The sequence below is a fragment of the Nicotiana tabacum genome, chromosome 2 (assembly GCF_000715075.1).
Source record: "Nicotiana tabacum cultivar K326 chromosome 2, ASM71507v2, whole genome shotgun sequence".
Lineage (NCBI taxonomy): Eukaryota > Viridiplantae > Streptophyta > Magnoliopsida > Solanales > Solanaceae > Nicotiana > Nicotiana tabacum.
The window spans coordinates 53,927,521-53,941,167 of NC_134081.1; positions in this window are offsets into that span (position 1 = coordinate 53,927,521).

Below are 13,647 nucleotides of genomic sequence, written 5' to 3' on the forward strand. Positions count from 1 at the left end.
TGTACCACTTGCTACAGTCACCGTATTTGTTTCTCGAGCTGCTCGTTGATCTCCCCTAATCTATCGAATTTTTCATTGTGATGAAAATTTAATAACTTGATGCAAAGGTGATGGTACTGCATCCATCTCATGAATTCATGGCCTTCCTAAAATCATGTTATAAGCCATATCGGCTTCCACCACCTGAAATTTGGTGTCATTCACCACCCCTTTTGCAATAGTTGATAATGTAATTTTTCCCTTGGTTATTACACTTGAATTGTCAAACCCGACCAGATATCGAGCCTTGGGTGTCAGTATCATGAACAAGTAGGAAAATATCAATGCATCATTGCATCATTGTGGGGTATGACTAAGCCATCTATATCCTCATCATCAAATGTTAAGATCTCCCCCTTCATGATCCGACGAACGCATTTTTCGAGCATCACAGATATTTTGCATGTTCTTTTTGTCATCGTGTATGTTACTCCAATAACCTATTCACCTCCGGGTTATGACATTCAGTGTCCTTTTGGGTGATTGAGGCTTTGGTGATTTTCTTTATTCTTCATGTAAGCCTATTTATCTTTTTCACTAAATAAATTAGTGAGGTAACCTTTATTCAATAAGTAGTCTATATCTCCTTGTAAGCGCCGTAATCTATTTTTCGGTGTCCATGATCATTGTAAAATTCACACCAAAATTTCTGGCTCCTTTTGCTTGGGTCTGACCTCATTTCTCTTGGTCATCGTACCTTATCTCCCATGCCTCTTAATACCGCAACTAATTTTGAAGTACTTATATTAAAATTATAATCTGCTAATTTTGGTGTAGGACTCTGGTCGTTGTATCTCGTTATTTCTCATTCCTTTCCCAATCGAGAAGAAGAACCTACCTCCTTTTGTCTTGACCTTTGATCAGATCGTACATGTTCTAGCTTTGGCATGTGATCTCACTTTGCTGGTCCCATATAGGGTTCGTATCTATTTTTTGCATTTCTTTGTTCTGTCACTAATCTTTTATACCTGAACTTGTCTTCTACCTTCGGCTGAGACACCGTGTCTTCCTCTATTTGGAGCTTAGTATTGTACTTGTTTTAAACGTCATTCCATGTAGTTGCTGGGAATTCTTGTAAACCTTTCTTTAACCTTCTTGTAACTTCTGAACATCTTTCATTCAAGTTCCTTGCAAAACTATTGTTGCCCAATTATCAAGTACAGGAGGTAGCAACATCATTACTCATTGGAAGCGATCTAAAAATTCCCTGAGTAATTTTGTACTTCCTTGCTATATTTTGAAGATGTCCTCCATTCGTTTTTCCTTTATTTGGGATCTCGGATGCACTTTAATAAATGAATCTTCAAGCTCAACAAACAAATCAATAAATATTTTAAGTAAAAGTGAATGCCATGATACCGCCCCTTTTCTAAGGGTTTCACCGAACTTTTTTACTAGCACTGACTTTATTTCTTGTTTAGTCAAATTATTGCGTTTGACTCCTGTGAAAAATGTAGTCACGTGCTCTCGAGGATCAGAAGTTCCATCATACTTAGGAATATTTGGCATCTTGAATTTCTTTGGTATAGGTAACGGTATTGCGCTAGGTTTTCATAGATGTTGCGAATACTTGCCCATATCCACACCTTAAATTACTGGCGGTACAGCCGAGATTTATTCTATCTGATCATTCTGTTTCTTGAGTTGCTTCTGCAAGGCTAGAACTAGATTTAGCAAATCAGAATTATTTGGTGTACCTGAACCTCCTGCTTCAGAGTTGTTTGGCATTTCTCTACTACCTGAATTTTCCAGCCCTGAATTGGGATTTTCGATATTAGTATTCATTGGTGGCGGTACTGGGACATCGTTTGGTGCATTGTTTGACAAAGCTTGCAATGCCTCACCAATCTGTTGAGCAATGAATTATTTCAACTAATCTTGCAAACCTGATTGTTCTTCATTTCGTTGCTCGATGTTGCGATTAGCGGACCTAAATGGTGAGTTATCACGTGAACGTTGAGGAGAATGTGTAGGTTAATTTCTTGGAGAAGATTCCCCTTGTCCATTCGCCTACTAAGTAAGTTGATCAGTTCCAGACATAATTTGTTGGTAAAATGTAAATATAAATAGAAAGTTGAAAGATTGTTAGATTTCTCGGTAACTGAACCAAATTATTTAACCTAAAAATAGCTTTTGAAGTTAAAGCAATTAAATAAAATAATGCGGGTTTCTAACAACCGATTTACTTTAAAAAATTTAACTATAATTGATATGAAAAATAAATAATAATAGTAAAGAAATAAACTGAGAGAATAAAGGAAATAGTAATCTTATTGATGATTGCAGCCTCTCCCGAAAGGAAGGAGATAATCTTCTGACAACAGAAAATAATAAGAAAATTCTATGATTGACAATATGACTTAGTAAAATTTTCGATGGGATACAAGTTATGGAGGTTTAAATAGTTCTACTACTCATAATCATTTGCCTTGTTTAGCTCATGCCTGTTAATATTATTTATTGCATTAATTGTCCGTTACGTGATTGATTTATAACGGTTGAGATAATGATAAAAAATCGTGTATAATTAGGGATTGACTGATCCTTTCCTTGTTTGCAGATATTACTTGTTTCAATTATCAGTCTCGTCGTTATCTCTTATGTTTAGCACCGAGGCTAATCGGTACGATGCATTCATGAACAACCCCGAGGGTATTGTTTCTACTTTCTGAACATGTCATTCTTCTTTGTTGCATTAAATTCCCATTACACCTGTCATTATGACATTGATCCATGCGGTGAGTTTATTTTTAACTAATAGAGAGAATGCTTTATATTTTAGCTTCTCTAATGTTGATTCTTCTGGAAATGGTTGCTGATATTGTTGACATTTCAGTGAATTGTGATGGTTAAATAGCGCTCTTCCTTGAAAATAAGCTAAAAACAGAAAATACAATGATGATAGTTAAATGAGAAGTCGCACAATATTTGATTATTAGGCCATGGTATTTAGATTTGCCAAATACATCATGTTGTAATAATATTTTTACGGTTGTTGCTTCCACCATATTAAAAATTAGTAAAAGAATAGGAAGGAAAATTAAGCATAATAAAGATGCAATTGCTCTAAAGCAATAATGTAATAATTTACAAAATGTGAGTTATCATTACTCATCTGTGAAACATTCAAGCAAAACAACTATATGTATATCAATTGCAATTTGCACATTTTCATGCATCTGTGTGATCAAACATTCTACAAATTCAAAATTTCCATAGTTCAATCTCCAACATATTGGAATAGAGTTGAATCGACTAGGATTATACATGGAGATTAAGTCAAATTATACTTGTATTGTTGTTTACCCGTAAAACTGTATAGTTAAATTTATAACATAGTTTATATACAAGTGAATCGATTTGACCAAAAAATAGTAAATGAATAACAACATAAATAAGATTATAAAATGAAATCAAAGGAGGTACAAGCCTGACTATGAACTTAGCCGTTCCGATGGAGAGAGTGAGAATAATGCTCAAGAACAAAGATTGAGAGTAATGATATAAAATGAAAGCAGAATATAGTTATTTTGCGTACATAGTGTTTCCTGTCTATAATGGATGTTAATTCTCCTATTTATAACTCTATTCAAGGATACAAGACCCCCAAATCAAGATCCTCTTGAATGAAAATAAAATCGTCATTGATGGTTGCATAACGGTTGGTTATAAATGCAGATATTCTTTGTAATGGTCGCTCATTGAATGCTACCCGATGTCAATACTCTGAACCTTTTTAGTCGGCTACTCTATCTTAGGGACCCATCCAGCACTGGTCACATGCTGGCAACTGGTAATGACTATTTGCTGACTCACAATCCTACCTGTCTTTAGCTCCACGTGTCATCTCTTCATTCGTCCAACGGTTACTAACCAATTTTATCGTATACAGATAGTCTCCCTACTTTTCGGTGACAATATTTTAGCATCATCGAAAGTATAGAAAACCTCTTTCCTTAGCGGGCAAGTTTCTGAACAGTTCTTGCCATTTGAAAAGACTCACGTCTCTCTGCATTTAAGGATCCGAACAGGTGTTACCCCACGATTTAGCAAATATTTTTGCCAGTTCTCGAGGCAATCATGACCATGATTTTTGTCGTCTATAACTTCTCCACTTCTCCTCATTTTTAGTCTTTACTTTTTACAACTTCTTCTTCTTCTCTGATTTATCTTGGAACCTTACTGCAAACTTCAACTTTTTTAGTAAAATTTTTCTTCACAAATTTCTCACCATCGTGTCTTCTAACACCGCTGCCTTCGGAAATTCTGGCCTTCTCTTCGATGGAGGTCCGAAAAAGAACAGAACCAAAGAGGTTGATGTCGAATCTGAACCTCCAACCATAAAAACCATTATACCTCTTCACCTTAGCACAAAATCTGAACTTCAGGAATAAAAAGAACCTGCAGATCCCAAAAGTGACAGAAGTTGGTCTGTCAATAGGTATCCTTCTTCCATCCGTCCTCCTAGCATTCTTGTCTTGAAGGAGTATTGTCACTGGGATAACATTGAAATCCTCACTCCTAGCGAGGTAGAAAGAGTCACCTTCTCCGAACCAGGGTTCATGTATGTTTATACATACCCTTTCACTTTGGGTCTTTTCACTTTGAGAGTGGGTAAAGAAGTCGACCCAATAATCTTAGAGTTTTTCCACTAATATCAAATATGCTTGGCACAAGTAGGGCCTTCTATGTGGCTTACGGTGGCTTGCCTCTGCCTGTTGTGTTCTGAGACCGGGGAAACCCTGACTTTTGCACACATGATGAATGTCTACTCCCAAAATATCTTCTGTGGGGGTTTGCTAAAACTTAACAAACGCGGTCATCATGCCCTTTCACCAGCGTCGATGATGATAACGACTGTAGATGGATGGAACGGTTCATTATTATTGCTACCAGGGACATTATCCTGGCCACAAAACCTGCTCTTCCCAATTCATGGAATCTTTTTCGTAAGTCTTCGGATACCCTTTCTTTTTCATGTATAGAAAGACCTTCCTTCGCTACTAACTTTACATTCTCCTTACTCCAGCTACTCACTGGAAGCCTCCACGGGTTCAAGCTTTGGCCCAATGGGTACAAAAAATTCTGGATATTACTACACCAGAGTCCCGAAGATGGAAAGAAATGGCTCCCAAATATGGGTGGAAAGCTAAAAACCATCGTAAACAAGAATTCTTCTTCCCTTCTTTCAATCTTTCAATATATCTTGGAAGCAATTTAACTGTCTTCTTGTATCACACAGGACTTTTGAAGGGATCCATCGTTTGCCCCGACATCGAGGTTCTCGATAACTCGGTGAAAACCAAACAGTTACTGTAGAATGTCCTTAACCGAAGGAGAGCTCGCGAATCTACTCGCACTTCTAGTGAAGGTACCTATTCCGGGAGTCCCCAGCCCAAAAATAAGAAACCAAAGAGGAAACACCCCTCCTCGGCTAGGACTCAGGAGAAAAGAATAAAAGAAACACAAACTGGACCGACCACAATGGTCCTTGATGATAAAGAGGGAGCCGATGATGTAGAGGCTCCCCTTCAAAGAAGAAAAAGATCTTCATCAGCTCAACCGAATTCTCAATCAGTAGAGCTTCAAACTCCACCACTAGAGGAAGTTCAAAAACTCTAGGGAAAATGGAAATGGCCGAAAATACTTCATCTCGTTTTTGGATCCCCACAGTTGCTTCTGGTCAAAGGAGTTCAATTTCTGACCTTCCTCTACAACCAACTTCTGAGCTGACCACAATCACCCCTCCATCTACACAAGTTGCTTCTTCTCCATCGGCCCAGGCTGAACAAATAGAGAGTGCTCCTTCTCCGTGGTCACCCGACCATGGAAATGTGGGAAGTACTTACTCGGCACCCACTCAGGACCCTTATAGAAACAAAAGTGTCATTCTTTCGGTTTCGAATGAGTGCCATATGCTTTCCAAGCCGGTGGAGCTTGACAATTATCTAAATTTGTTGGCCTCAGAAAAAGATTGGAGAAAACAGACTCTCTTTCTAGGGAGTGTCTCATAAATAATAGCATGCATTGCTCGGTGCAGGTAACAATCTAACTTCATTTTATCTTCTTTCAATTTATACTTTGCATTAATAACTCTAGTTTTGACCTTTTTCAAGCGAACCTTATTGCTTCCGAGGGCTTGCAAAGGTTGATTCTGGATAAGCAAGAGCTTACTTCAGAACAAGATCAACTTATGGCCTGAAAGGAATTAGCTTGCCGAGTGCCTCCCGGTGTTGAAGGAAAAAGTTACTTAAATAAATGACCTTGAGGCTCGGTTGCAGCACTCCAGACAATATAGGATGGTCCACAGCCAGGAAGTCGCCCAATTACATGAAGACCTTAATGATGCTAAGTCTAAGTGGACGAACTTCATGATACTGTAACCGCAGCTGCCAAGCATGAGTCTGCCTTCATATAGCAAGTTAACAACTTGGAGGCCAGCTTAGGTCCCAAAATTGAGGAGGCCAAAGCTGCCGAGGAGAGGAGAGCAAGAATGGAAGAAACACCCAAAAGAGTCATAGAGCAGAATTAACTTCACTCGACCACCAACATTGAGCTTGATTCCAAAATCAGCCTTGTTAAAACTGAAAATGAAAAGCTCTAGGCAAAGATTGTGAAACTCCAAGCCAAATTCCAAGATCGGAAAGATTCTCTCCTCTTCGAGAAGACCTACGCCATATAGCATATGAAGAGGAATACTTTGGAGGAGGCCAAAGAAGGCATTGCAAACATTGATAAATGCATTACCAAGGCCCGAGAGCTGGAGACAACTGCTCATGAAAACCTTCAGGCTCGGCCCGTTGCTTCTGATTCTTAGAATACTAATTCGTAGAATTCGGGAACCAAAGGAGAAATCGAAGAAGATGAAGGCCTTGACCCGGAAGCGGAATAGCCTTCTCTCAGTAGAGAAAAAGAAGACCCTTCTCTCCCTTCGGGTTCTGGTAGCAAGAACTGATGTATATATTTTTCTTTACTTTTTGTAATTACGCCGAAACGTTTTACTAAGTTTGGCATTTTTATTAATGAAAGAAACATTTTGCTTAAGTATTGTGCAAAAAGTATTCTTTTACATTTAACTGACAAAGCTTTGGGAATCTTTTCTCATCCGATAGCTTTTGATTACGGGCATAAAAACTTCTGAAACCTACCCTTTACTATGAGGATTTCATAAGAGAGGGCCATTATGTTTACGGTACTCTTGAAGAGGATGTCTCATGTTCATTCTGGCACAAGCATTTGATGTTTTTGTTAATTTTCAAACAATAAAACAAATTAACTTATCATTCGGACAAGAAATAAGATGAAAATAAAAGGGATTTGAATTATTCCCCCTATCTTTAAAAGTACATTTTCATAAAATTCTTTTGCTTAAGTAAATAATGCTGCTAATACATGTGGCTAACTTGTACAACTTATTTCTACAGGGCTGATAATGCAATCCCCGATCCTGATAAGACATTGATCTCGGTTCTAACAGTCCTCGATCTTCGTAACACTTTTAGTGCCTTGTCATTTATTATCCCCCCCTGTGTTCGGATGCTAAGTATGAGAATTCGAATACTAGAAGTCTTGCATTCACCGATGACCCTGCCTTCGTAGTATGCTTTACATTGCTCCTCATGAATAGAAACAGCTTGTGGATGGGTAAATAATTTGTTTCCAGAGGCCTGTCGAGCCAAAGATTATTTAACCATCCACAAGCTGATTACCACACAAGTTTATCTACACAGAACTATTTATACTCATGCTAAAGTGAAGGCAATAGATCTTCCGCTTGTTGATTCACTAGTGAATACATACTTGCCGATGATCCTTCCTTCGTAGTATGCTTTACATTGCTGCCTCGTCAAAAACCTTCACAGAAAAACCCAATTGCGACAAAAATTGTACGAAGAGAAAAAGAGTGCAGCGCATACTTTCATTACCGGCTAGGATTTTAAGCAATAATACCTGTTGAGGTGAGTCACGTTCTAATTTCTTAGCAATTTAGCTCCATCTTGATCTTCCAATTCATAGAACCTTTACCTGTTATAGCTGAAACCTGGTAAGGTCCTTCCCATGTTGGTCCCAACTTCCCAGCATTAAGTTCCCGAGTATTTTGAGTTACCCTTCTCATAACCATATCCCCAACCTTGAAATATCGAAGATTTTCTCTACCGTTGTAATATCTTTCCATCTTTTTCCTTTGTGCCTACATCCTCACATGTGCCAGATTTCGGTGCTCTTCAAGCAAATCTAGTTTAACCAGTAACGCTTTATTGTTTGTTTCTTTGTTTGCTTAGGAAACCCTTAAGCTCGGTTCCCCCACTTCCAGTGGTATTAAAGCCTTTGAACCGTAAACAAGTGAAAATGGGGTTTCACCCGTGCTCGACTTTGCCATAGTCTGGTATGCCCATAACACACTCGGTGGCTCATCAGGCCACTTGCCTTTAGCATCTTCTAACTTCTTTTTAAGGCTTTAAATAATTACCTTGTTGTTCAACTCCGCCTGTCCATTAGCACTCGGGTGATATGGTGAAGATGTAATTCGTTTGATCTTCAATCCTTACAAAAATTTTGTGACTTTGGAACCTATACACGGTGGCACATTGTCACAAGTAATTTCTTTCAGTATTCTGAATCGGTAGACGATGTGATCCTATATGAATCGATCACTTCTCATTATCTGATCTTTTGGTAAGCACCTGCTTCAACCCATTTAGTAAAATAATCAGTTAAAACCAATAGAAATTTTACCTTACCAGGTCCTTGTGGTAAGGAACCGACTATGTACATCCCCCATTTTATGAATGGCCATAGTGACACCACCGAATGCAAACGTTTCGCCGGTTGATGCATTAATTGTGCATGGCATTGACATTTATCACACTTTTGTACAAATGTCTTTGCATCTTACTCTATTCGGGGCCAATAGTAGCCAACTCTGGCTAACTTGAGGACCAATGAGTCTGCACTGGAGTGGTTCCTGCAGACTCCTTCATGAACTTCCCTCATCACGTAGTCATCCTCGGATGTCCCTAAACAGCGAGCCAATGGTCCTTGGAATGAGCTCTTGTATAACTGTCCGTCAACAAGACACTAATGAGATGCCTTGGTCCGTAGTGCTTAGATATTCAATAAACTTGTTCCTCCAATCCCAGATCAAATTGGTTGAATTAACTTCACAGTAGTCATCCACATCTAACACCAAATGCAGTAATTGGACTACCGCACCGGAATCAAATCCTTTCAATTCTGTGGACGAACATAAATTGGCTAATACGTCTGCCACCACATTTTCCTCCCTTGGAATGTGGACAATTGACCACTCTTTGAACCGGGAAAGTAACATTTGAACCTTTGTTTAAGTATTATTGCATACGTTCCTCCTTAGTATCGAAAATTCTGTATACTTTGTTCACCACCAGTTGAGAGTCGCACTTTACTTCGATGACCGTGGAACCTAGTCCCCGGACTAGTTCGAGTCTTGCAACCAAAGCTTCACACTCGGCTTCATTGTTAGTTAATGGCATAGTTCTAATGGCCGGTCTCAGGGTTTCCCTCGAATGAGTGATTAATACTACCACGAGACCGGACCCTTTTATGTTGGAAGCCCCATCCGTATACAAGTTCAAAACTCTCGATATCATTCCAATATCAACACTGCTTCTTTAGCAGCTAAAGGCATTAATCCTGAAATGAAATCGACCACAAAGTCAGCCAAAACTTGTGACATGATTGCAGTCTTGGGCTTGTATTCAATGTCGAATTCACAGACTTCAACTGCCCATTTAGCTGAACGACCCGACAACTCAGGCTTATGAAGGACATTCCTTAAGGCAAAGGATATCACAACAACTATCGGATGGCATTAAAAATAAGGCCTAAGCTTTCGATAGGATACTACGAGAGCTAAGGCCAACTCTTCAAGTTACGGATATCGTGTCTCCGCTCCCGATAATATTTTACTAACATAATAAATGGGAAATTGCGCACCTTCCTCTTCCCGGACCAAAATAGCACTTACCGCTACTTCTGAGTCCGCCAGATAAATCAACAGTCGCTCACCTTCTCCCAATTTTGACAATAACGGAGGGCTAGACAGGTACCTTTTTAAATCCTTCATTGCATGTTGTCATTAGGGAGTCCATACGAAATCATTCTTCTTCTTGAAAAGTGAAAAGAAGTGATGGCACTTTTTCGAAGACCTCGAGATGAACGTGCTTAAAGCTGCTAATCTACCGTTCAACCTCTGTACTTCCTTCACGCTTGTCATCTGGTCTGGGATATCCTCGATGGCTTTGATCTTATCGAGGTTAACATCGATTCCTCTTTGATAGACCAGAAACCCCAAGAACTTTCCAAAACCCACTCCGAAGGCACACTTCTCCGGGTTGAGATTCATATTGTACTTTCTCAGAACATCAAATGTCCCTTGGAGATGTTTCAAATAATCTCCTGCATTAAGGGACTTAACTAACATGTCGCCAATATAAACTCCCATTGTCTTACCTATTTGTTTTTCAAACATCTTATTAAAAAGCCTCTGATAAGTGGATCTGGTTTTTTTAAGCCCAAAAGGCATCACATTATAGCAATATGTGCCAAACTTTGTGATAAAATAAGTCTTCTCTTGATCTTTCGGGTCCATCCTAATTTGATTTTACCTGGAATAAGCATCAAGAAAACTCATTAACTCATGCCCGGCTGTAGCATCAATCATTTGATCAATGTTTGGCAATGGGAAAGAGTCTTTAGTGCATGCCTTATTTAAATCTTTATAATCTACGCACATCTTAAATTTATTATTCTTTTTAGGTACTACCACTATGTTAGCTATCCAATTGGGGTAACTTACCTCCTGAATTAAACCTATGTTAAGTAGTCGGGTTACCTCTTCCTTAACAAACTTGTTTCTGACCTCTGCTATTGGTTGTTTCTTCTGTCTTACCGGAGGGACGTTTGGATCCAGACTCAGTTTGTGGACCACCACCTCCAATAGAATATCTGTCATATCTAAATGCAACCATGCAAAACAATCAGCATTAGATTTAAGAAAATCCATAATTTTCAACCTGAGTTTGGGACTCAACCCCATTCCTAAATTCGTTGGCCGCATCTATCTCCTTTGGTACCTGAAAAGACCTCGGTACCAGATATAATTCCAATGGCTCCTCGTCTTTATCATCTTCAATTGAGTTAGAAGAAGTCATTAGTTCCTGTAATTGCTATTTGCTCGCTTTTCTGCCCTTGCTACTGCAAACGATTACTGCGTTCATCTCTCTTGCAGCCGGTTGATCTCCTCTGATCTTCTTGATCCCTTTTGGTGTAGGGAATTTTAACAGTTGATGATAATTTTAGGGCACAACCTTCATTTCATGTATCTATGGACTTCCAAGGATTACATTATAGCCCATGTCTCCATCTACCACTTCGAACAAGGTGGTCTTCGTTACTCCGTCGGCATGTGTGGGAAGCAAAATGTCTCCTCGGGTTATCACACTTGTTAAGTTGAAGCCATCTAGAAGCTTTGTCGTCGGAATGATGTTCCCAGTTAACTTTGCTTGCTCCAAAACTCTCCATTGTATGATATTGGCTGAACTTCCAGGATCAACCAAAACACGCTTAATTTTGAAATCTAAAACATTAAGAGAAATAACCAAAGCATCATTGTGCGGTAGAAGAATTCCTCCAGCATCTTCCTCTATGAAAGTGATGTCATCTTCTGTGACTTCTCGGTTCCTCTTGCTATGAGTCACCAATATATTTGTCTTTTTTGCTGCCAAAAATGTCACCCCATTGACTTCGTCTCCTCCGAGGATCATGTTGATTGTCATCCAAGGTGACCCTTCTGCCGGCTTTGGTGGCTCTGCATTATCCCGATTTCTCCCATAGTTTTTCTTGGCGCGATCTCTTAAAAACTCTCTGAGGTGACTTTTTTTCAACAATGTTGCCACCTCTTGTCGAAGATGTCAACAGTCCTTAGTACTGTGGCCATGAGTTCCATGGAATTCACACCATAGATTAGGATCCCTTTGGCTAGGATTCGATCGAATTAGTTTCACGAACTTAGCTTTTTTAATATTTCTCATGGCCGACACCAATTTCACCAGGCTGATATTAAAATTGTAATCAGACCACCTGGGATACGATGAATCTCAAGGCCCCGATACCTCTTTCTCCTGCAATGATCTACTACTCCGGCCACGATCCACACTTCTATCGAAAGCGAACCTATCCAATGACTGGAATCCTTTATCACCATGCTCTCCATCCCTCTCGTAAGGCTGAAAACAACTTCTAAAGGGTCTCTGATCAGCATCAAAATCATTTTTCAACTTATCTTGATTTTGATCACGATTCTGTCCTTTAGAAGACACCGAGGAACCAAGTTGATCATCTTTTAATCTTATTTTTGACTCGTAGCGATTGTGAACATCTACCCATGTGGTCACCTGAAATTCAAGCACTCTCTTTTAATTTTCGGGAGGCATCGTAGCTCAACGGGTTGAGACCCTTTGTAAATGCCTTTGCTGCCCACTCATCTGGTACTGCTGGTAACAACAACCTTTCTTTCTGGAACCGATCACGAACTCCCGCAAAAACTAAGATTCTCCTTGAGATATTCTGAATATATCCGCCTTCCTACCTTTCTCGCTCCATTATGAGCTTTGATAAATGAATCTGCATGCATTTCAAAAGAGTCAATAGAATCTCAAGTAAGAGGGAATACCAAGTTAAGGCACCCTTCGTAAGGGTTTCACCAAACATCTTCAACAAAATCGATTCAATCTCATGCTGGGCCAAGTCGTTTCACTTTACTGCCATAGTGTAGGTGATGATGTGCTCCTGTTAATTAGAAGTCCCATCATATTTTGGTATATCGAGCATCTTAAACCTCTTTGGGATCAACTCTGGTGCCATACTTGGTTTAAACGGCAACTGCGTATACTTCTTTGAATCCAGTCCCTTTAATACCGGCGGCGCTCCTGGGATCTGATCCATCTGAGCATGAAATTCCTTTGCATTCTGATCCATTCATTCATTTCTCTCATGAATCTCATGAGCTCGGTTTTGAAAGGGTCATTTAAGTTGGTTTTCCCAAATCCACTACCGGTACCTCCGGCCTCGTCAAAATCGACCTCCTACCTTGGAGTGTTGTTCTCAATTTTTTGAGCCGTTTGATTAGCGAGAACACTGGGAGGAACCAGAGCCCTTCCATTAGCATTATTGGAAGCACCCGATAACGCCTTCTTCAATTCCGTCATCACCCAATCTTGCCTTGAGAGGTGATCCATAATCGCCTTTTGTTGTTCTCTCAAGATTTTGACTTTTTCAACAACGTGCCCATCCTCTGCATCATCAGGAGTTGGGCCCCGCACATGCCGAGGATATAACCATCTCGAACTGGATTTGCTTCATCCTTTTCATTGCGGGTTTCGCTGATCGAATCATCATGCTGGAACATTTCTTCCTGTTCATCGTGTGCTCCAACATTGTAAACATTATTGACATCATTAGCTGCCATACCTGATCTTTCTTTTGCTAAGGAAGGAATTAAAGTTTGTTAGTAACAGATAAATGGATCAAAGCAATTATACAATTATTTATGCCCCACGGTGGGCGCCA